This window comes from Tenrec ecaudatus, chromosome 1 (assembly GCF_050624435.1).
Source record: "Tenrec ecaudatus isolate mTenEca1 chromosome 1, mTenEca1.hap1, whole genome shotgun sequence".
Taxonomy (NCBI): Eukaryota; Metazoa; Chordata; class Mammalia; order Afrosoricida; family Tenrecidae; genus Tenrec; species Tenrec ecaudatus.
The window spans coordinates 176935166-176957964 of NC_134530.1; the positions used below are offsets into that span (position 1 = coordinate 176935166).

The 22799-nt window shown below is 46.6% G+C and overlaps 1 protein-coding gene across 1 annotated transcript in view; it reads right to left on the reverse strand.

Annotated features, from left to right (window-relative positions):
• Positions 1-22799, reverse strand: part of LMX1A (LIM homeobox transcription factor 1 alpha) — a 204854-nt gene that overhangs the window by 39473 nt on the left and 142582 nt on the right. The window lies entirely within an intron of this gene.

Genomic DNA, 22799 nt, shown 5'->3' on the forward strand with positions numbered 1-22799 from the left:
GGAACAGGATGAGAGCCACGTCTCTGCTGTGATTCCTTCATGTGCACCTTCGTTCTGACCTCCCTCTTGAACACCAGGCAGGCACCATGGGTCCGACTCCCCACACAAGACCTATATCCACATGACCCACAAGACCCTCCAAACTCACCAGGCCCCACCTGCACTCATTCCCTCTCTCTTTCTTAGATCCCTCTTTCCATTTCTTGTGCCATCTGCTTTCCTATGTACAACCTGGAAACCTCAAAGCCATCCTTGGCGTCATCCTCTCTTTCTATAACCCAACAGTCATTCAGTCTGTCACTTACACTCACTGGTGGCAGGCGATGGGCCTGCTTGGTTCACCCTTATATCCCCAACACTGAACCTGATGCCTGGGACAGAGTAGGTATTCAATAAATACTGAGCAAATGAAGGAGTTCAAGTTCTGAAGCCACTTTGCAACTTGCCCACGGACTCTGCTATGTGTCAAAATTTCATCTCCCGCCTGAAACACTACGCTAGGCTCCTGGTCCATCTAGCTATCTGCAGTGTTCCCCCAACTCCAGTCCATTTTCTGTACTTCTTCTTAGCAAGCCCCCAGTGACTAACACCACAAGCCGGTTCCAGTCACTGATCAGACTTTCCACAAGTCAGGGTATCGAAATGAGACATCCAGAATCGTTCGCCTTCGGCATCTCTTTACTCAGGGATGCTGGAATCTTCCTAAAAAAAATCCTCAAAATAACCCTACTTCCCAGCCCCCTAGGTATCACCTGACTTCTTTGGCCAGACACACTGAGCTACACTATTCTCTCTAACAGCATGCTTACATCTATCTGCCTCTCATTACCTGAAAAGAACCAGCTACTAAGTCAAGGCCCAGGGAAAAATAGCATATCCACAATGTATTTCCCAAATTGTCCTCTGCCCAACACACACACACACACACACACACACACACACACACACACACACACACAGTACCACTTTGTGGAGACCCTTGCGAGCAGAGCAGAACTGCTTCTTGAGGTATATACGAGTTGAGATCTGGGGGAAGCAAATCGCCAAGTATTTCTTCCATGTTGCCCCTCGGTTGGCGCAAACCCTGCAGGAGAGTGCTTAACGCTCTGCGCCACCCTGGAATGTCTGTATACAGATGCATGTCCACTGGCCCCCATACATGATTTCTCTCTTCTCGCTCTCTATGACCCCACAGCATGCTGCACGCCTCCTATTACATACACGCTGTTGTACCTGCTCTGCTCGTGGACTTCCACATCCGCGGAGGCCCCTGGGTGCCCGGAAAGTGAAGGCCCTTTTCCTCTTGCTCTTGTCATCACCGCTATCTAGCACAGCTTCTGAGGGCGCACCCCTCAAAAACATGTTTGCTGAACTGGCCCCAATTTAATTTAGTCAACATCAATCAGAATCAGGAATAAACAAACAGTCAAGGACTCCGTGCAATGAATTCTCGGAGGTCTTCATCGCCAAGGCCACACTAAAAACTGAAGTGATTACTCGGGCAGATAAGTCATGAAAGAAGGGAAACCATTTGCATTTGAATCATCTGCAGGGCTGGGTGCATGTTGATGTTTCTGGAATTTTTCAAATAATGGCTTCCATCCTTTGATTCTCTCATCTTATAGAGAGTCGGGCCCGAGAGTTAATCTATCAATCACTCTCCCATCCCAAGCCAGGCGACTTCCAGCCAGTTCTGCTGATCAGAAAATATCAATAGAAACCAACTTCTTAGAATCCCGTCATTTAAAGGTGGAAGGGTGTGCGAGGTACGCTTCAGCACTTTAAAGAGCTCCTGAAGAATGCCAGGAGGCGGTGCCGTGCTTTCCTGCGACTTAAACAGCCATAACCTCACATCTGGCTACCATTTATTTGCGCCCTTCGAATTCTCAATTGGGGGCGCCCAGCAAGGGGGAGTAGCCCCGCAGGTAGTGGTATGGGTGCCACTGCGTGCAGGGAAACGAGGAGCTGAAACCAAACCAGGGCCCTCTGCTCTGAGAGCCCGGATGCAGGCATGAGGATGACATGTGTCTGTCTCTTGAGAGTGTAGGGAAGGTCGTATCGGTGTGCACACACGTCTTTGCCACACACACACACACACACACACACACACACACACCGGTCTGCATACACGTCTATGCCACACACACACCCATGCACACACACACACTGGTCTGCATACACGTCTATGCCACACACACAAGCACACACACACACACACACACACACACACACACACACACACCGGTCTACATACATGTCTATGCCACACACACACACCCATGCACACACACAACGGTCTGCATGCACGTCTTTGCCCCCCGCCCCCCCCACACACACAGGAGCACCTGCTTTGGAAAGCTCCCTCTGGAAGGCGGGCTGATACAGAGCCCGCGGATTTAGCGCGGCCTTACTTTTAATTAACTGGGCGGCGCGGGGGGCGCGGGGGCGCCCTAATCCCGGGCCGCCTGACGTCACCTGGGAAAGACGGCGGCGCAGGCGGCCCCCAGCGCCCGCGACCTCACGGCGACCCGGCCGCCCCTCCGCCCGCGCCAGCTTCTCCCGGCGGGAATGGGGGGCCAGAGAAGCGTTAGTACCCTTTTAATTGGAAAGCGAGTCCTTCTTTGGAGCGGCTTGTTTACTCAGGAGCGCGCATTCGGGCTCCCGGGAGCCTCTAATTGAAGCGCCGGCTTTGGAGATTACGGGAACATATGGCCCGACCGCCGGGCTCTTTATCTGCATTTTCTCATAAAACCGCGGCCCATGTGTGTTTCTGCGCTTGCCCGCTTACATGTCTAAAGGGTCTTTGAAGAGCAGGCAAAATGCACACGGCGGATCGCCGCGCTGGGGCTCAGAGCGCAAGCCGGGAGCCCAGCGCGCCCTCGCGCAGCCCGGCCGGCTTCGCCCGGGTGCCCGGCCCGGTGCCACCCAGAGAGGACCACGTCAACCACCCAAACAGCGGATGACTGCCTGCTCTGGGCTGTTGGTTCTGGACCGTAGAGTTGGTTCCTGCTCATGGTGTCCCAGTCACGGTCTGGTTCTGCACCGTCCTCACAATGGGTACAATAGCTATACCCACCCGGCCGGCCCTTTCGCTGATCCTCTCCATGCGGAGCGTGGTGTCCTTCTCCAAGGACGGGTCCACAGCAGGAGAGGAGGCCGAGGACCAGCTGTCCCCCTGCCCTGGATGTCTAGCGGGGGGCCTTGGGCCACCCGCAGGAGGAAGTTGCCCGGATGAGGGAGATTTTGCACTTCGGGATTCTTCTCAGACCGGGCAAGGGAGGCCCTCTGCCCTTGGGGTTGAGTCCAAGAACAGATGGGGCCTGGGAACACAGTTGTCTTGGGAATTCCCTTCCCTTTTCCACCTCTTTCTCCCACCCCCACCCCCGCCCCCCACATTTACCTTTGCAGGATACTCACTACCCTGAGTAGATGCTGACTTTTAGTGACCCTGTAGAACCAAGTCGAACTGCCCTGTGATTTTCCTAAACTAGAGCTTTTTATGGGAGTAGAAAGCCCCTTCTTTCTCCCACGGAGTGGCTGGTGGTTTCCACTGCTGACGTTGCAGTCAGCAACCCGAGGATCCATTACGCCAACAGGACTCCTTTGCAACATATGACCATGTCGATCTACCTACCTACCTGGCTACAAAACCTCGCTGTTTTAGATGCACACACATACATATATACAACTATATGCATAATCTCTAATGTTTTGTCTCAAAAAAATGAGGGAGGGGGCGGACACAACTGCAGGAGGTGGGATCCCATGTCCAACGCCCTGAGCTTTCACTCCCAGGAATGTAGTTCCCAAAGTTAGCTGCACACTAGGCCCATCTATGACGCTTTATGAGAAGCCCTGGTGGTACAGTGGTTAAAGCACTGGGCTGGTAACAGAAGGGTGGCAGTTCAAACCCAACAGCTGCTTCTCAGGAAAACAGGGTATTCTGCCTCCATAAAGATCCCATCCTTGGAAAGCCTAAGGGGTGACTCTACTCTAAGGTCCTATAGGATCATGAAGAGTTAGAATCAATATGACGGCAGTGGTTTCAGGAGTGTGTGTGTGTGTGTGTGTGTGTGTGTGTGTGTGCAATAGAAGACGAAGTCTTACAGAGAGAGTTCTTTGAACCCCCACGGGTATATAATCTTGCTTATCTGTTGAGATGGAATCTATTAATATGGGCCTTCTAGCAAGTAATTCCTTATGTGATGTATTACAAATTCTGGACACTATGCCTGTGGCTATCACCCCATTTTAGAAGGAGTTCTCTGCTATACTAACAGACAAGACTAAGGTGGGGTGAGCTCTTGACTTTAGTAGGACATATGAGCCAAGTCACATTCTTTGCTTCCTGGGGAGGTATGGTCTGCTGAAAGACAAACACCATACCTCAAAGCCAATCCTCTGTGAGTAAGAGCTACCTCAGAAGCAGAGCCAAGCCCCAGGACCACCAGAATAAGAGTACGCTCATGTTCTTTATCTGAAGTGATGGAGGCAGAGAGAGACATCAGAGACTGTGGCATGGAGACCATGGGACAGAGCAGAGGAGCCAGGCTGAGACCAGAAGCTGAGGCAAGGAAACAGCGAGACAGGACAGAGCAGCAGCAGCACTGAGACTATGGGACTATGAGGCAGAGCAGTGGGTGGGCCTCATCCACAGAGGCAGAGGCCGGAGGACCATTTAGGTAAGAGGCTGAGGACTAGAGACCTGGCCGCTGGTTAAAGAGAGGTGCAGTGGACCAATGACTGCATCCTTACTGTGTACTGATCCTGACTTACAGTAATCTATTAACTTCCCAATAAAGCCCTTGATTGGGAATATTGTCTGTGCATCTTCTGGAGTCATTACAAAGAAGTATCAAACCCAACACAGAAGGAGCGTGCCCGGGGAGGGGCGGTCGGTGTCAGAAAGGCAAAGAAGGAAGAAGGGGCAGGCTTGGCTGATCTCTGCCTCATGGCAATAGGGAAGCCAGGGACGGCCCTCCTCACCATTGACCCGTCTGTTTATTTGACTTTTGACTATTTCCCTCCACTAGTTTTTAAAGCTCACATGGGTGAACCACTTAACTCTAGCACCTAGAATAGGCCTCATATTTCGCCTGTGCTCAGAAAGGAAAGACTTGCTGAACACTTAGGCCTCATCTATTTTGATATGGTCCCTTGCTGCAAATCCAAACCTTGCCTGATGCAGACACTCAGCTAACTCCCGGGAACAGCAGCTAGGCCCATTGACCCCTTGGTATCTACATGCACACATATGTAATGACTAACACACTGCCACACACATATACAAACACACACACAGTTATTCTAAACCTATGATCTGAATCACTCCCCCAGACAACTCCCCCCAACAAAAAAAGTAAATGCTTCTGGCTTCCAGTATACAAACCTAGATTTGGACCACTGCAAATCCAAGGGATTCTTAAATTACCCGAGTTTTTCATACATGTTTATCCAAGTACTCAGAGGAAGCCATAACCTGGGTTGCCTCCTCTCTATACACTGGCAGTTTCCAGTGGTCATTGGCACCAAGGCACAGGGAAATGTTGGAGGCGTCATTTAGGTCTGGTAAAGAAACTATCAAAAACATAGTTTCCCAAACTTAATTGTCCTACCACCCCCTTTTTAGGAAAAAAGAAAAATAAAATTCTGTAATTAAACTTTTAAATTCTGGCAATTAAACCTTTAATTTTTATCCCATAATCCAGATTAAAGTGCAGATATTGGCTTTTTCAGCCCCTCTGGATCATTACAGTGGCCCCCTAGGGTCAATATTGCCCACTTTGGGAAGCACTGCTTTAAAGCATGTTTCAATTCACCTTGAGACCTCTCAGCTGGGAACTGAAAGATGATGGACTTGACTGGACTATTACAGCAAGAAGCTCACTACACAATCAGAGGAGATTGTGAGTCTTGGGTTCTTTAGCTCAGAGAATTATGGCCAAAGGAGTCCTGGGAGCGAAGTGGTTATACTTTGGGCTGTGATCCACATGGACAGCAGTTTGAAACCACTGGCAGCTCCAAGGGAGAAAGACGGGTTTGTACACTGTAGTAAACAGTTACAGTCTCAGAAAATCACCGGAATTGCTGTGAGCCAGCATTGACTTGTTGACAGTGAGGGTTTTGTTGTTGTTGTTTTTAATAAAAGGTCAAAGTAGTGGGTTGGTTCTGCATGATCAAAGACTGCATTTCTTTTGTATTTGTGAAAGATTTATTATTTGCGATGGATTCCTCATTTCCCTCCTTTCATTGCTTCCACTTTTCTCTCTCTCTTTTTAATCATTTTATTGGGGGCTCGTACAACTCTTATCACAATCCATCCATCCATCCATTGTGTCAAACACATTTGTACATTTGTTGCCATCACATTCTCAAAACATTTTCTTTCTACTCGAGCCCTTGGTATCAGCTCCTCATCCCCCCCCCTTCCTCCCCCACCCTCCCTCCCTCCCTCATGAGCCCTTGACAATGTATAAATTATTATTGTTTTTTCATGTCTTGCACTGACCAATGTCTCCCTTCACCCACTTTTCTGTTGCCCATCCTCCCTGGGAGGGGGCTATAGATAGATCAGTGTGATCGGTTCCCCCTCCCTCCCCCACCCCTTCCCCTCCTGTATGGCTACTCTCAATGTAGGGCCTGAGGGCTTTATCTGTCCTGATTCCCTGTTTCCTGTATTTCTCATCGTCACCAGTCCTCCGACAAATTCGCACCACTGGATACAGAGAAGACCCATTACAAAGGTGGAAGATGGCAGTCACAGTGCCATCGCTACCACCGAGAAAATCAATTTGAGTTCATTTTCTCCTGGAAGTAGATTGTATCAACAGATACACATTCCAGGTCCACCCATAGCAGAAGACTGCTGGCAGAAGTCTTGACATGGACCCATTTACTTCCAGCCATGGTTCGTGTCACTTGTCTGAGGCATCTTGGTGTTTGCTGCTCCTATCCGACAAGCCAGGGGAGCCAAAACAGCCGCTGAGCCAGTACGAATAATGAGAATGACGTTGAGCAAATATAAAGAATGGTAATGGCGATATTGTCACAGCTACTTGTAAAGTATCATCTACCTTTCCACACTCGAACATCACGTTGTCGCTGGGCCATTCCAAGCTGTCTTAAAAGCAAGGGCCCGCGAGAAGCATAATAAGTAAAGAAGTCAGACCCGCCAGCACACTGCCATTGGGAGGTTAGAACGGAAGGTGAACGTGTCACTGATTTTGAAAGAGAGTGTTTACTCAATGCACATTGCCTCCTTTTTAATTTTTTAATTACACAGTGAAAAGGTTCTCCAGGTGGGGGTCTCTCATGTAGGCACTCCTACTGAGTACCTGGAGCACTGCCCTGGCCAGCCGGGAAGGGCTGCCCCAGAAACGTGAGAACAGCACAGGGGTCTATTTGAATGCCCGTGTATTTTAATCACTGAGCAATGCAGCACTATGCTTAGTGAAGGTAGACTGCCAAGGGTAGAATCCTTGTTTTCTCAGCCGCTAGCTGTGGGGCCTTAAGCAAACTGCTGATGTTCTGTGCTTCATCTTCCTCCTCTGTAGAATGTGAATAATCATAACATTATCTTCCCAATATGAAGATTAGCTTAGTGAACCCTCTTGTGGCCCGTGGGACATATATTGCCAACTGACATTTTCAGCCTCTCAGGTCCCTTGATATGAAGAATCTCCCAGCTGTAATATGTGCTGCCTCCTAACAGGAATCTGAGTAGCTGCATGACATGCCCTCACCCCACCAATCATGCCACCAGAGTCCCCTGGGTGCATAGGTCTCCCATATCCTTATATCGAAATCCACATCACTTCCCAAAGCCTCCCCTTCATTTCAGCCCACCCTCCATTACTGAAAGCACATGACATCAGCAAAGATTCCAAAGCAGAAAATAAGGCAGTCCGGACAGGGTTAATTCATGTAAAGTCCTTAAAGCCGTGTTCTGTGCAGAGTAAGGGCTACATGTGAGTTTTAACATCAATGTCACCATCATGCAAAAATTGCACTCCTGAGTGTCCATCGGGCTCACCTTTCTCGCAGGGACTGGGCAGGAATAATGAAGGCGGCTCACGGCACAGGCTTACATGTCAGTGGTGCTTTGAAGGCACCGCCACGAATTTCAAAGGTGGCTTGTATTCATTTTAATCAAAGTGCAGGTGATGGAGTGTGAAAGCGTGTCCAAAATCAAGGTACAGTCCACGGGAAACAGGCAGGCGTCGTCTGAATCTCGGCTGGGTCTGTGACTTTTCAGGCACCAGCCATAAACTCTATCCAACCCCTGATCCTAACGAGGGTTGCCCCTCCGTGCTTCCGGATCAAGTGTCCTAACTCAGTAATTGGTAGAATTAAGTTCTTATTCTGGCTCACCCCTGACTTCAGTATCTTGTGTCTTTATTTATCCACCTCCATGAAGAAGACAAAACAAATACACCAGAAGACAGAGGGTCAGTGCAGAAAAGAAGCGCCGAGCCTCAAAGGAGGACAACAGACATTCTGGTAGTCACCTTTGTGACTCTGACACTAATAAGAGACTCAAAATAGTTGACTGGGAAAACAAACAGAAAGGCTCAGGCCACCAGAACCCCCTCTCACCAACCCCCCAGAGATGCCGGATGATCAAAACAAAAAATGTCCATGAGCATGTGTGTACTGGCCGGGATGTAAAGAGATCATGCTCTTCACATCTCAATTAAGAACAGCGACAACCTGGGGGGCTGGCCCCAATCCCAACTACTAAGTGGACACCTGCCCCTCCCCCCAGAAGAATTTCTTTCAAAAGACAGTATCGAATCTGCAGCTCCGGGAGAGGGACATAGCTGATCAGAGCACACGGGTGCTGATGAAGGGGGAGGAGAAGAGAGTGGAGCACATGCTGGCCCACCAAACCTTGAGGACGATACACCTTCTCAGAGCAGCCAAAGCAAAGAGGACCACATGGTCGGCCCCACTATGAGACATGACGTCCTTCACTGACCCATAGCCCTACAGGGGACAACACTGGAGACACAGTGTGGGAATTGCACCAGATCTGATCCTGCCACACTGAGGCAAAACACTAAGAGGGTGCAACAGAACAGCAACAGAATGGAGCGGCGGGGTCCCCAGGGAATGCTGAAGGTGGACTTTGGGGCCAGAGCTCGGTGGCCTAACAGACTGGACTGGAAAACACTACTAAAGGCCAACAAATAGTCCTTGAACTAACCACAAACTTTTCTTTCTTGTGTTTTGTTTTGCTTTTTGTCATTGGTATGTTGTTTTGTTGTATATTGTTGCTTGGTTTTGCTCTGTCTTCTTTTTGTGCATGTTATTGTCTCCCCGGATCTGTCTATATAAGATGGGCTGGATGAACAATCTGGAGAAGAAAAGAATGGGACCGACAGTTCTGGGGGGCATAGGAGAAGGGGATGTGGGGGGAAAGGGAGTGGTGTTAACAAACCCAGGGAACAACAAGTGATCCAAATCAGTGGTGAGGAGGGTGTGGGAGGCCTGGTAGGGCATGATCAAGGGTAATGTAACCAAGAGGGATGGCTGAAACCCTGGTGGGGACTGAGCATGATAGTGGGACAGGAGGAAAGTCAAAGGAAATAGAGGAAAGAGCTGGGAGGAAAAGGGCATGTATAGAGGTCTAGATAAAGACATGTACACATGCAAATGTATTTATATATGAGTATGAGGAAATGGATCTATGTGCATTTATTTATAGGTTTAGTATTAAGGTAGCAGAAGGACATTGGGCCTCCACTCAAGGACATTGGGCCTCCACTCAATGCAAGAATACTTTCCTCTATTAAATTGATACTCTATGATGCTCACCTTCCCGACACAACCCCTGAAGACAAAGCAGGTGAATAAGCAAATGTGGTGAAGAAAGCTGATGGTGCCCGGCTATCAAAAGATATAGCATCTGGGGTCTTAAAGGCTTGGAAGTAAACAAGCAGCCATCTAGCTCAGAAGCAACAAAGCCCACATGGAAGAAGCACACCAGCCTATGCGATCATGAGGTGTGGAAGGGATCAGGTATCAGGCATCATGAGAACAAAAACTCTTACCATAGTGAATGAGGGGGGGAGTGCAAAGTGGAGATCCAAAGCCCATGTGTAGGCCACTGGATATCCCCTTACAGAAGGGTCTTGGAGAGGAGACGAGCCAGTCAGGGTGCAATGCAGCAATGATGAAAAATGCACTATCATGATCCCAATTCTACCTTGAAAGCTGGCTAGACCAGAGGATGTACACTGGTACAGAAAGGAACTGGAAACACAGGAAATCCAGGGCGGACGATCCCTTCAGGACCAGTGGTGTGAGTGGCGATACTGGGAGGGTGGAGGGAGGGTGCGTTGGAAAGAGGGAACTGATTACAAGGATCTACATGCGACCTCCTCCCTAGGAGATGGACAACAGAAAAATGGATGAAGGGAGACCTTAGATAGGGCAAGATATGACAAAATAATAATTTATAAATTATCAAGGGTTCACGAGGAAGGGGGAGTGGGGAGGGAGGAGAAAAAAGAAGAGTAACAACAATAAAAAGGTGAACAGTTACTACATGATAACTGTATATGGGGCACTGGGCCACGTCTTCAGGCACCACCAATACTCTCTGCATCGTTTGTCTATTTGCCAGCACCTAGCACATGAGGGTAGATGCAAAACACTTAAACATATTTATTGGTTGATGGGGTATAAAATGAATACAGTGGGCTGAGACGATGGTTAAAAATAAACAGAATAAAAGTATTAACAAGCAAGGCATGCAGGAAGTCTGTCTAAATGTCGACACATTACGTCATAAACACACATACAACTGCATATGCTAGGTGTGGTAGGTACAGTATCTGGTGTCGACTTGTGAAGGGGTTGATGACCTCATTTGGAGGTGCCAGAGATAAATAGCTCACTGGAGACCAGATGCACTCACTCCCTGGGAGACATTAGTGACAAAAAGCCTGGTAGAGCTATCCCGATGCAGCCAGGGTTCTGGAGCTGGAGGAGTCATGTGGAGACCCACGCCAGTGCTGAGATGGCCACCAGATCCACAAGACTTCCCAGCCACTGGCTTGTGATATTCCTGCATTCGGTGTCATTGCATGCGTTGTGTGAGTCTGAAGAGGACTTTATAGATTGATATCAGACATATGGGCTCATATTGGACTTCAGGACTTGATCTGGTCTGGACTGGGATGCTTTCTTAATATTTAACTGCTCTTTTATATAAAGCTCTTTCTTACACACATATGAATGTCTCTGTATTTGTTTCTCTAGTCAACCCAGACTAGCACACTAGGTCATAATGAAAAATGTATTTCTCAGTGAGTCTCAGTGACTATTTTCTTTTTCATGGTGAATCATCAAACCACAGACAACTGATATATGAAAAAGGGCCAAAAAAAAAAAGGAATTGTCTTTTCAACAACTCGTGTTGGCAAAATTGGATAGCCAGCTGTGGAAGAATGCCACAGGACATGCCAAACACAAAAACAAACTCAAGCTGGATCCCAGACCTTGCTGTAAATCTCAGAGCTGTAAGCATCATCCACGAGAAAATAGGGACCAACGCAAGACCCCGCAGCAGGGAATAGACATACTACGAAATATAACGAAGGAAACACACACAGTAGAAGACAAAATAGAGGACCGGGACCCACTGAAAACAAGACTACTTACACACATCAGAAGGATGAAAACACACTTACTATTTTCTGAGAAATAGTGCTTAAGAAGAAAGTCTTTTGAAAAAATGGTGCTTTAGGAAAAATATCTGAATATGGTAAGTATGCAATTTCTGCATAAACATAATGTTTATCAGAGTAATTCTAATAGCTATGCCAAGTGTGTTATGAGTGTGCATTGCTGTTGTTTTCATGGATCGCTCCTTTCTTAATGTCTTATTATTGAATGACAAGATCCACCCTATTCCATCTCTCTGTCCCCCTGGCATTTGTTGTTGTTGGGTGCTGTAGAATTGATTCAACCTCACAGTTACCCTGTGTGACAGTCTCATAGGCCCTAACTTACTAGAGCATATCTGCCAACTCTTTGCCCTGGGAAACCACTGATGGGTGCCCACTGCCAGCCTTTCAGTTCGCTCTCCACCATCCCAACTGTCCTGTTCAGCATTCACTAACTCCCCTGCCCTTGCTTGTCAGCAACTGAAGTACAGCATTGGGAGAGAGTTTGGCAAAATGCAAGTATCTGTAAGACATACCTATTGAATTGCAGGTTAGTAAATTGACCCCTGGGGAGCCCTGGTGGTATAGGGTTATACATTCACTGCTAACCGCAAGGTCAACAGTTTAAAACCACTAGCTGCTCTGGTGGGGAAAGATGGGTCTTTCTACTGTCTTAAAGAATTCCATCTGGAAACCCATGGGGCAGTTCTACCCAGTCCTACAGGGTTACTATGAGTCAGCACTTACTCAATGGCACTGAGTTTGGCTTCTTTTAGGAGGTGGCTTCCTGAAAAACCTAAGTAGATTGTGGCATGTGACATAGCAAAGCAAACAGGCTGGTGTAGGAACAGAAATAGTGACTTTGGCCTCAGCTGTACATGGCATTCACTAACTGGTAACTGTCAGGCTCAATGTCCTTTCTGTAGTCCAAGTTCAGTGTCACAGGACAGAAGTCTAATCCACTCCATAAGCAATTCATTCAGCAAGGGGAGACATAGTACCACCCTCAGATAGAGTGCCACAGAGAGACCCAGCCCCAGAAAAACTATGTTCCAACAAATGTGCTTAGGAATAAGAAGACAATTGGCATTCAAAACAGCTCAGGACCTGCCTACCTAAGCTAAACTTCATTGCTCTATTCTATAGGAGAACAGGATCTGGGTTAGAGAATGCCTTCATTTCTTCATTGAAATTTCTATCAAGTCCCAGAAGGGACTGCACAGACGACTCTCTCTCTTAGTCTTCTGTGTTGACTTTCTAGAATGTTAACTGTAATGCCCAGGGGCTGGAAAGAACCTCTGAAATACGCAGGCCCCCAGTGTAAACTAATTCACCCCCAATTCAGGCAGCCCAGCCCAGCAAATGATGTCTGTGGGCCTGATTTACTCCCTGAGTTGTCCCCAGGTCAGCAAGCCACCAGTATCTAAGCTAGAAGAGCAAAGACAGAAGATGAGATGTTTGGGAAGTGATGGAGAAAAGGCTAATGCATTGTAAACAACCCAAAAACACTAGACCCCCTGCTAGAAGATGGTCCTGGCACTTGCCACGGACCAGGTATCACACAAGTACCAAAGCCAGACCTGTCTTTAGAGTCCAAGCTCACTGCACTGCAGGCAAGAAGGAGACATCCTTAGACCTCTGCCATCTTGATCTTAGCTTTCTCCTCCCTCACATTTGAAAGGCACGAGGACTGACTGACAAGAAGAATCCCAGGGCAGGTTGGCATTTTTCAGCACTTCTGAGATGATTGCTGCCTCTCTGTCTTCTAATTTATTAGAGAACAGAGGGTTGCAAAGATTGAGTAAAAGTAATATTTCTGCGTTGTGCCAGGACGGGATCCATTAACCCCCACGCACAACTTCAATTAAAGTCAGCAAGCCTTGAGTAGCCAGTGGCCGTGGGGCAGCTAGAGCCTGATTCTCCCAAGACCCTGACTGCTGGAAGTGGGGGATTTTTATACTATGGGATAAACAAGCCATGGGGCAGATGGCATCACACTAAATGGAGAACAGGAAAACTTGGATACGAAGGCAGGTAGTGTTGTGGGATCGGGAAATATAGGACCTTACAAAAATAAAGCAGGGGACTTAGACACATCATCAGCACTTTCAAGAATAAATGGCAGTGGCTCCGCAGTTACAGAAAAAAGCAGTTACCAGAGGAATCCCAGTAGGCACAAAATGGCCATATTTAGGTCAATACAAAATGGCGGCACTCTGGCTAATTAATATGTATATGGTTACATTATTCAAATAGCTACATCTAAGTTGACTCCTACATCAGAGTCACACTGGAATTCATTGTGATGGTTTACTCCATTTGTAATGAGCCCAGGAAACCATCAGTTCCAGAGCTGTAGAAGGAAATGAAGAACACATCCACACATACTGGCGGATGATGAACCAGACTCTGAGGAGGAACATGAGCACCTGGCCATCCTCTCTCCCAAAAAAATTAAGACTGTCTCACAAATCCCAGCACGCTTTGGGGGCCTCATTAAGAAGAAAGTCATATTTGAGTTTGGTGGTTCTCTGCCAGGGACCTCAGCAACTAAAATGACCAGGACAAATTCAATTTGTGCAGCCAAGAAGCAAACATTTACTGAATGTTTCCTACATGCCAGGCACCATGCTAGGACCAAGCTCAAAACCAAACTCGCTGCCACCAAGTTGATTCTGACTCATAGCGACCCGATAGGACAGGGTAAAACTGCCCCTGTGGGTTTCCATAACTGTAACTCCTGAGAGTAGAAAGCCTCATCTTTCTCTCACTGAGAGGCAGGTGGTTTCAAACTGCTGACCTTGCAGCTAGCAGCTCAATGAGTAACCACTACACCACTTCACTCTCACTGCCATCGAGTCAATTCCAACTCATAGCAACCCAACAGGGCAGGGTAGAACTGCCCCTGTGATCTTCCCAGACTGAAACTCTTTATGGGAGTAGAGAGCCTCATCTTTCTCCCTCAGAGCGGCTGGTGGTCTCAAACTGCTGATATTTGGTTAGCAGCCCAATGCGTAACCACTCTGCCACCATATGCCTCCTCTGCTATGCCACCAAATGAGTGGAAGACACAAGCATGAAGCAGCATAAACCTCACCGTGCATCTAGAGCGCGCGCACACACACACACACACACACCATGGAAATGCTGTGGTGGTCTAAAATATGAAGACTCCTTTATATAAAGAGACTGATGACGAAGACTTCAAGAACCAAGCTTCCTCTTGGAAAATCCCTCTCTGGGAGGAGCATGCCTAATGGAGCCTTCCCTTGCCTCCCACTAGTATCGACCCTCCGAAGATACAGAAAGGCATGCTTCAACTGCAGGCTGAACAATAAGGACACCTAGTAAAGCCACGGGGTGTGGGAGAAAAGCCTGGCTAAGAGTAAGGCTAGGAATTGTCTAAAATGCACAATAGTGTACAGGAATGAACAAAATTAAAGGTAAACTAATGAGCCCCAAAGCAATTCACAAAACAAAAACAAGGAGAGACGCTTAAACATAAAACACAATAGTGAGGTTGCTGATGAGGGGCTAAAACTTAAAATGTGAACCTAATTAAACACTCATCCATAATCTCCGACAAAGAAAAAGGGAAGGTTGCTTAATTGTTTAAAACAAAAAAAATCTGCACCTTGGATATAATGTGGTTCTGGAAGTAGATTCTGGAACAGTTTAAAAAGGACACAATTTTGGCCCCTCAGCAACACGAGCAGGTTCCAAATTCCAGGTCATTATGCAAAAATCAGTATTTATGTGAAACTCCAGTGACCAAATGCTTTCTCAGGCTCCAGGATGCATTTCAGAGACAGCCCCTGGGACTGCTCGAAGCCCCGCAGCTGGCCTCGGCAGCACACTCGTCTCGAGTCTGTCACTAGCTTCAGGGCGAGGACTGTGCCATTGCAAACCTCAGACGTAGCTGATGAGGTCAGGATTTCCAGCCAGGGGTGGACCTGCCCTTCCCTAATCCACACAGAAACACCTGCCCACCCACAATCCCCGCCTGCTGGCCTCAGTACCCTGAGCGCACGGATCTTAGGGTCTGCAGCAAAGCAAGTCGTGTATGTCTTGTCGACAACATACCCTTTCTCAACACGTCTCTACAGCATACTTAACATGTCTCTCTCACACAAAACACATGGGTCTTAATTAATTTTACGATGACTTAAGCTGATTTCTTTTTCTTTCTTTTTTTTTTAGGTGGTCAATCAATATATTAAGCTGACTTCTTATTACACTGTTCCTCACTTATCAGGATAGTCAGGTACCACAGACCAGGTCTTTATAGGGCAATCACCATTATGTAAAAGTGCAGGTGGTAAACAGAAAAAAGTGCACGATGACATCATATTACAAAGTGGCAGATGACTACTTCATCACATAATTGACAAATTACATCATTACATGACTGCCAAATTTCATTATTCTATAACTGCCAGACCACAAAGAATCAGGGCGCAGCCCAGTTGGCACATGGCTTTAAGCAGCATAGCCAGTGGTACTCTGAGCTCTCATATCCCAGTGTTTACTGCTGCCAGATAGACATCATTACTGTGGAAGTGACTTAAATTGGAGCTTTTCTCACTCTGTGAGATAATGAATGTGGGATAAATGAGGTGTAGACTGTGGTGCCTTGCATGTTCCTGTGATGCTGGAAGCTATGATGCTGGTATTTCAAATGCCAGTGAGGTCTCCCACAGCGGACAGGTTTCAGTGGAGCTTCCAGACTAAGACACACAAAGAGGAGGTCATCCAATTCCGAAAATTAACCACTAAGAACATTAAAGACAGCAGCAGCACACTATCTGAAATGGTGTCAGAATGAGCTCCTCACATTGGGAGGCTTTCGAAACATGACTGGGAAGAGCTACTTCTTCGAACGAGAGAGTCAACTTGAATAATGTAGAAGGAGCAACGTTTTTGAATCCTTCATTTGCAGGTGTGCCACAACTAAAATGAGAAGGAAGAGCAGCAAATACCCATTAGTAACAGAAGGTGGACTCTATAAGGTACAGATCTAAGAAAATTAGAAGTCATCAAAAATGAAATGGAAAGAGTAGTTTTGTGGTTCGTTTGGTTTTTCACTACAGTCATCAGTGTGCACACTGGCTAACAAGAGGGTCACCAAGTGAGGTGTAGTGGGAACTGCAAGCCGTTGGGAGGTTTGACAGTTGTGGAATGCAAAAATGATATGTAAATTCCATCTGATTCACAATAAAAGTTAAAGAACAATGAGGGAAAGGGGGAAAAGAGAACCCAGGACCCCCAAGACCCCATGGTCTTGGGAGGCAGGAATGCCCTAAATTGTACACCCCTATTACCCTTCTCTCCCCTCATCCCAAACACCCCAGATTTGACTCAGAACCCCCGTCCATCAATCCCTGAAGAAATAGATCTGATTACTCAGTAGTACCAATTGTTCCTTCTCTTTGAGGGTCCCAGCCCCCTTTTCCACCCCAAGGCAACAGAGCTAGCACTCTATGAACCCTCTGCTCCCAAACAACTCCACAAAGTGGAGAAACCATCCTCTCAGAGTCTGAAAAAAAACCAAAATGCATAAGGAGCAACAGGCTGGGCATTCCTGGGCTGAAATGGACTCATATTGACCATTTGGGATTGTACAGCTGTATGGTCTACTATGCCATATGACAAAATGAATGGAGTCACATTTGAGCGTTTAAGATGAGAACCCATAGATTTCCATATGGATTACACCTCAACATAAAGAAATCAAAAATACAACTGCCACATAAGCCACATTATGATAACTGAATAAATGGAGAAAAAACTGAAGTTGTCCAGGACTTCATTTTACCTGCATCCACAATCAATATCCATGGAAGCAGCAGCCAGAAAATTAAATCTACTGCAAGAGCTCTCTCTAAAGTGTTAAAATGCAAAGATATCACTTTGAAGGTGAAGGTGTGCCCGGCCCATACTATAACATTCTCAAATACCTCACAGACCTGTGAACACTGGGCAATGAGTACGGAAGTTCAATACACATTGATGCCTTTGAATTATAGTGTTGGGGAAGAGCATGCGCACCGCAGACTGCCAGAGCAAACTTATGTATATTGGAAGACATTCCCACAAAATGTTAAGAAGCCATGGTGGCAAGAGCTTATCTCGTGTTCTATGGGCATGTCACCAGGGAAGACTGGTCCCTGGAAAAGGACAGCATGCGGGTAAAGCAGAGGACCAGGGGAAGGAGGCAGGCCCTCAAGAAGATGCATTGACACAGTGGCTGCAATGATGGCCTCAAACACAGCAACGGGCAGGAGCACCGAGCAGTGCTTCATTCTGGCTGTTTACATGGTCTCTCAACTGCACCCAACGACAATGTGATCTAGTTCATAGTGCTGTAGCAATGTTAAATTTCCTCGTTTTGAATAAATAGACTGTGGTTATATAAATTACTAGCATTAGAGGAAACTAGATGAGAGGTCTACAGCAGTGGTTCTCCACCTTCCTCATGCTGGGACCCTTTAATACAGTTCCTCATGTGGTGGTGACCCCCAACCATAAAACTATTTTCGTTGCTACTTCATCACTGTAGTTTTGCTACTGTTATGAATCGGGCGACCCCTGTGAAAGGGTCGTTCGACCCCCCAAAGGGGTCGCGACCCACAGGGTGAGAACCACTGGTCTACAGGAACTCATCCTCCATCGTTGAAACTATTCTTTAAAGGGGTCGCGACCCACAGGGTGAGAACCACTGGTCTACAGGAACTCATCCTCCATCGTTGAAACTATTCTTTAAGTGTAAACATTTAGCTCAAAACAGGTTTCTTTTTATCTCTTTAAATGTTGTACAGGAGCAACATTAGCCTCAGATTTTAAAACAAGATGTAAAAAGCAAACAGTAGAAAATAGACATGAAACACGTAATGGCCAGTAGTCGTGAAGCCCCAGTCGGCCCCTAAGCCCCTTGTGTTGTTTTATTTCCAGTCAAAGGAGCTTATGAATCGTGGGGTACATCAGTACATTGGGATGCCCACACTAAGTGGTACTCATTACCCAAAGCATAAAGACGCCAGTTCAGAACAGAGGGGTCCTGGTTGGCATTTTGAACCCACCAACCACTCTGCAGGAGAAAACTGCAATTCTCTTCAATAAAGATGACACCACAACCTCACTGCCATTGAGTCAATGTTGACTCGTAGCAACCTCCTGTGTGTTTCCAAGACTGTAACTGTTTACAGGAGTAGAAAGCCCAGGGTTTCTCCCTCGGACCTGCTGGTGGTTTCGAACTGCCAACCATTAGGATCACAGCCCAATGCATAACCCTCAGAAGTACTATTCTGTCCTATAGAATTACCAGATATTGGAATTAACGCCATGGCTATACATGATTCAGATTACATGTGAACAACAGCATTCCTCTCCCTTAAATGCATTGGCGTGTTATTGCAGATATGACAAGTCTCATATGAGGATGGGAAAATGGGGAGAACTAGAAAGAAAAACAGAAGGGTAGGGGTATTAGGAACCCAGCCATCAACTTAAACGGCTGATATCTGTAGAAGACAGGAACTGATTGGTGAGTTTCTGCAAGTGGAACCTGGATCAAGGGTTGAAGTTATACACCAAGGCAAACTGTGGGACTTACTGTACCTATTCTGACGATCGACAGCCAGATGTGAGATCAGTGCCGCCCTCTGCCTCTGGAGATACACAACCAGCGCCTGCATGTGCGCCTGGCAATCGACTGAACTGGAGAATCTCCATCGCACCTACCAAGGGCAAGAGCCCACGATTCTCCAATCAAGGGCGAGAGCACAGTCACGCCTATTTCTTATTTTGATAGTCCACGGTATCTTTAACATTCTAAAGCCATCGCAGATCAACGGCATCAGTTATTTGTTTGGTTCTCCTTCCTTATTCGTTGTTTGGCGTTCACATGCATCTGAGGGCATTGAACATGCCATGACTTACAGGCCTTCTCTTCATGCACCACACATTCTTTTGCCTCCTATTGACTTTGTGTTCAATTAAGAAACCCACATGAAACTCCATCAAAACAGGTCTCATTTCATATTTTTTACAGCTGAGTTTGGGGGTCCAATGGTTAGATTTTGGGGGTGTGTGTGTGTAAGAAAGCGCTTTATATACAAGAGCAATTTAATATTGAGAAAACATCCCAGCCCAGTCCAGATCAAGTCTATAAGTCTGATATTAGCCCATATGTCTGATACCAATCTATAAATTCCTCTTCAGACTCTTGAAACACATGCAATGATGCCAAATGTAGGAAGATAGATCACAGGCCAGTGGGTGGAAAGTCTTAAGGATTCAGTGGCGGTGTAAGCTTCTCAGCACTGATGTGGGTTTCCACATGGCACCTCCAGCTCTGGGCTTCAGTGTAGCTCCATGTGTCTTGTCATCAGGAATACAAAGCAGTGTATCTGGCCTCCAGTGAGCTATTTATCTCCTTTGCACCTCCAAATGATGTCATTAAGCTGCCACCTGATTGACAGGCTAGACTTCACCCCTTCGCAAGTTGACAGGAGATTATGTAACTACCACATGCCTTTACTCTAGCCCACTCCCTGGCTGGGGGAAGGTGTGGTTAGGGGTATTGGTTGACCCTATCGGCTGGGTTGATTAGATTTATCTCGATGACTTTGTGCTGTCCCATATGATTGTCAAAATAGTTTTGACACATGAGAGTATCCGCTGCCACACCAGCGTACCCTGGAAGGTTTGTGTCATCTGCAAACAGGATCAATCTGCTTTCTGTGTCTTCATCCGAGTGACTGATAAAAATGTTAAAGATGACAGGCCATTCAATCAATCACTCATCAAATATTTATCAAGCGCCTACAATATGTAAACCACTCAGGACAGAAATGTATTTGTACTGGGACAGATCCATAAATGGTTTGCTTTTTATAAACCCCTAATATGAAGTGGGCTTCTTCCCTTGCACGTTTAATTGAGCTCATTAGATACTTATTGATCACTTGTGTTTCTCTAAGCAGCTCACTAAACATCGTGAAGGGAGCAGAGGAATTAAAAACCAGGGCCCTAGTTCTCTGGAAGCCTGTGCTCTCATTTGTGAGACAGGCTTTTTTACACAAAACATTTTATGGTGCAGTGGAAGAAGTATTAATATAAATGATTAAATTAGTGGTTCACGCAGCATGTTTCAATATATTTGATTCTGGTTAAGACTCTAAGGTCACTTTATTGAGAGATTCAAAAATCATCATAGATTCTTAGATTTGAAAAGGACATCAGTGTCTTCCTGTATCCCCTTCCCTCAATATGAACACCAACAAGTGGAAGGAAGGGGTGTCTATCTCTGAGTCGCTTCCCTCTTTGTTCAGTTTAATGAGTAGAATGGCATTCTAACATTCTCTACATCGAGTCTAAAACTGCCCCTCGATCGATCTGTATGAGTTCATTGAATAATTGAATGACTGAATTCTAATGCTGTCCTCTGAAGGTAGGAACACATTGGGCAGATCCAACCACTCTAAGGCAACCATTACTCCTGTATCTAATCTTATGTCTCTAGCCGACATAGCTAAGGTTCCACCACTTGGCATCGTTATGTGACCACTCCCTACTCTATTCTTGTCGTTCATATCCTGACTCCACACTGGGCACGAAGCTAATATTCGCTAGGTCTACTGAATGAAAGCAAGTATAAATAGACTGGAAATCTTACATTTTTAAATACTGGTCTAAAAATGAATGTTCAGAATTGAACAAATTGCTAAATATGAGGTCAGAAAGAGTGTCTATTACAGGTGTCTTACTCTGGAAAATATACTTCCATGAAATCTGCTTAGAAAAGCTCTTTCTTTCTTTGCAGTGGCATTGGGTGGGGTTCCATGGTGACAATACACACTAATGTCCTACATTGAGTTTGTAATTAATTAAAATCCATAAGCCTTTGACATGGGGACAACCAGTGTTTACTTCCACCTGGGAAGGAATGGAATGTCCCTCTGCATGGGCCTGACTGTTTAAAGGTCATGCTGGCATTCTGATCCCCAGATCACTTAAGTCCTTTGGGAATTTGCATATTCTGCTGTATTCTGGTGTGGAAGGGGGTGGTGTGGGGGCATGAAGACATGGGCCCACCAAGACCCTTGAAGGGAGATGACTGGGTGAGATGATTTTCTTATACCAACAACCCAACTAACGAGGGTCTCTATATGCCCTGCTGGGTAGTAGGCAGAAGCAATGTACAGGTGAGTGCAGAAAACTCCCTTCCTGAACTGAGTTCAGAATAGCGGGAGAGACACGTGGCTTAGTTGAGAATGGGGCCAGTTATCCCAGCAGACAGGCAACACCTTAGTAACTGTGCCCCTGGAATGGGGCACAATTGTCCTCAATGGAATGGAAGTCGAGGAAAGCTAAGAAGTTGAAGCAGTCTTCGTGCCAGCTTCCTTAAAGCAGCCAGCAGGCTGCCAGGATACTGCAGCCCTGTCAGAGTTCGCATGGACATCACCTCATTGCTCCTCACAGATATTGGGGAGCAAAGGGAGAAGAGGCTAAGGCAAGTGTTGCCCTGTGTGGACGAACACCTTAGAAGAGCAGTCAATTGTGAGTTTGGGCAGTATTAATTGAATTTCTCTGGCTGAGTAAAATGTCTAATAAAATCTCTGTGCCTCTTCTACATCCTCCTTCTCCCCTCACCTCAAAGACAACTAGAGGCGAGGAGTGGGTGTGAAGAGGAGGAAGAAATAGAATCTACGTCCATTCTGGGTACTATGTGCTAAGCATTGGCTCGATTCCATTTTTCCCAGTTGACAGATGAGACAATGAAACGTAGAGCAATTAGGTGGCTATGGTAGACTGAATTATTGGTTCCAGTTCATCATATCCCTCTAAGCATGCTGCAGCTGTGCCTTGCCAGCATCTTGTGGTGCATGGAGTGTATTTCTCCTCCACTTGACTTTGGGTTAGGAGCCCCAGTGGAGTAGCGGTTATCCATTGGATTGGACTGCTAACCTCAAGGTCAGCAGTTCAAAACCTTCAACTGCTCTGCAGGAGAAAGGTGACTGTCCGTTCTCATAAAGAGTTACAGTCTCAGAAACCCAAGGACAGTTTTATTCTGTCCTAAGGTTGCTATAAGTAGGAATCGGCTCAGTGGCAGTGAGTCTGTCTCCT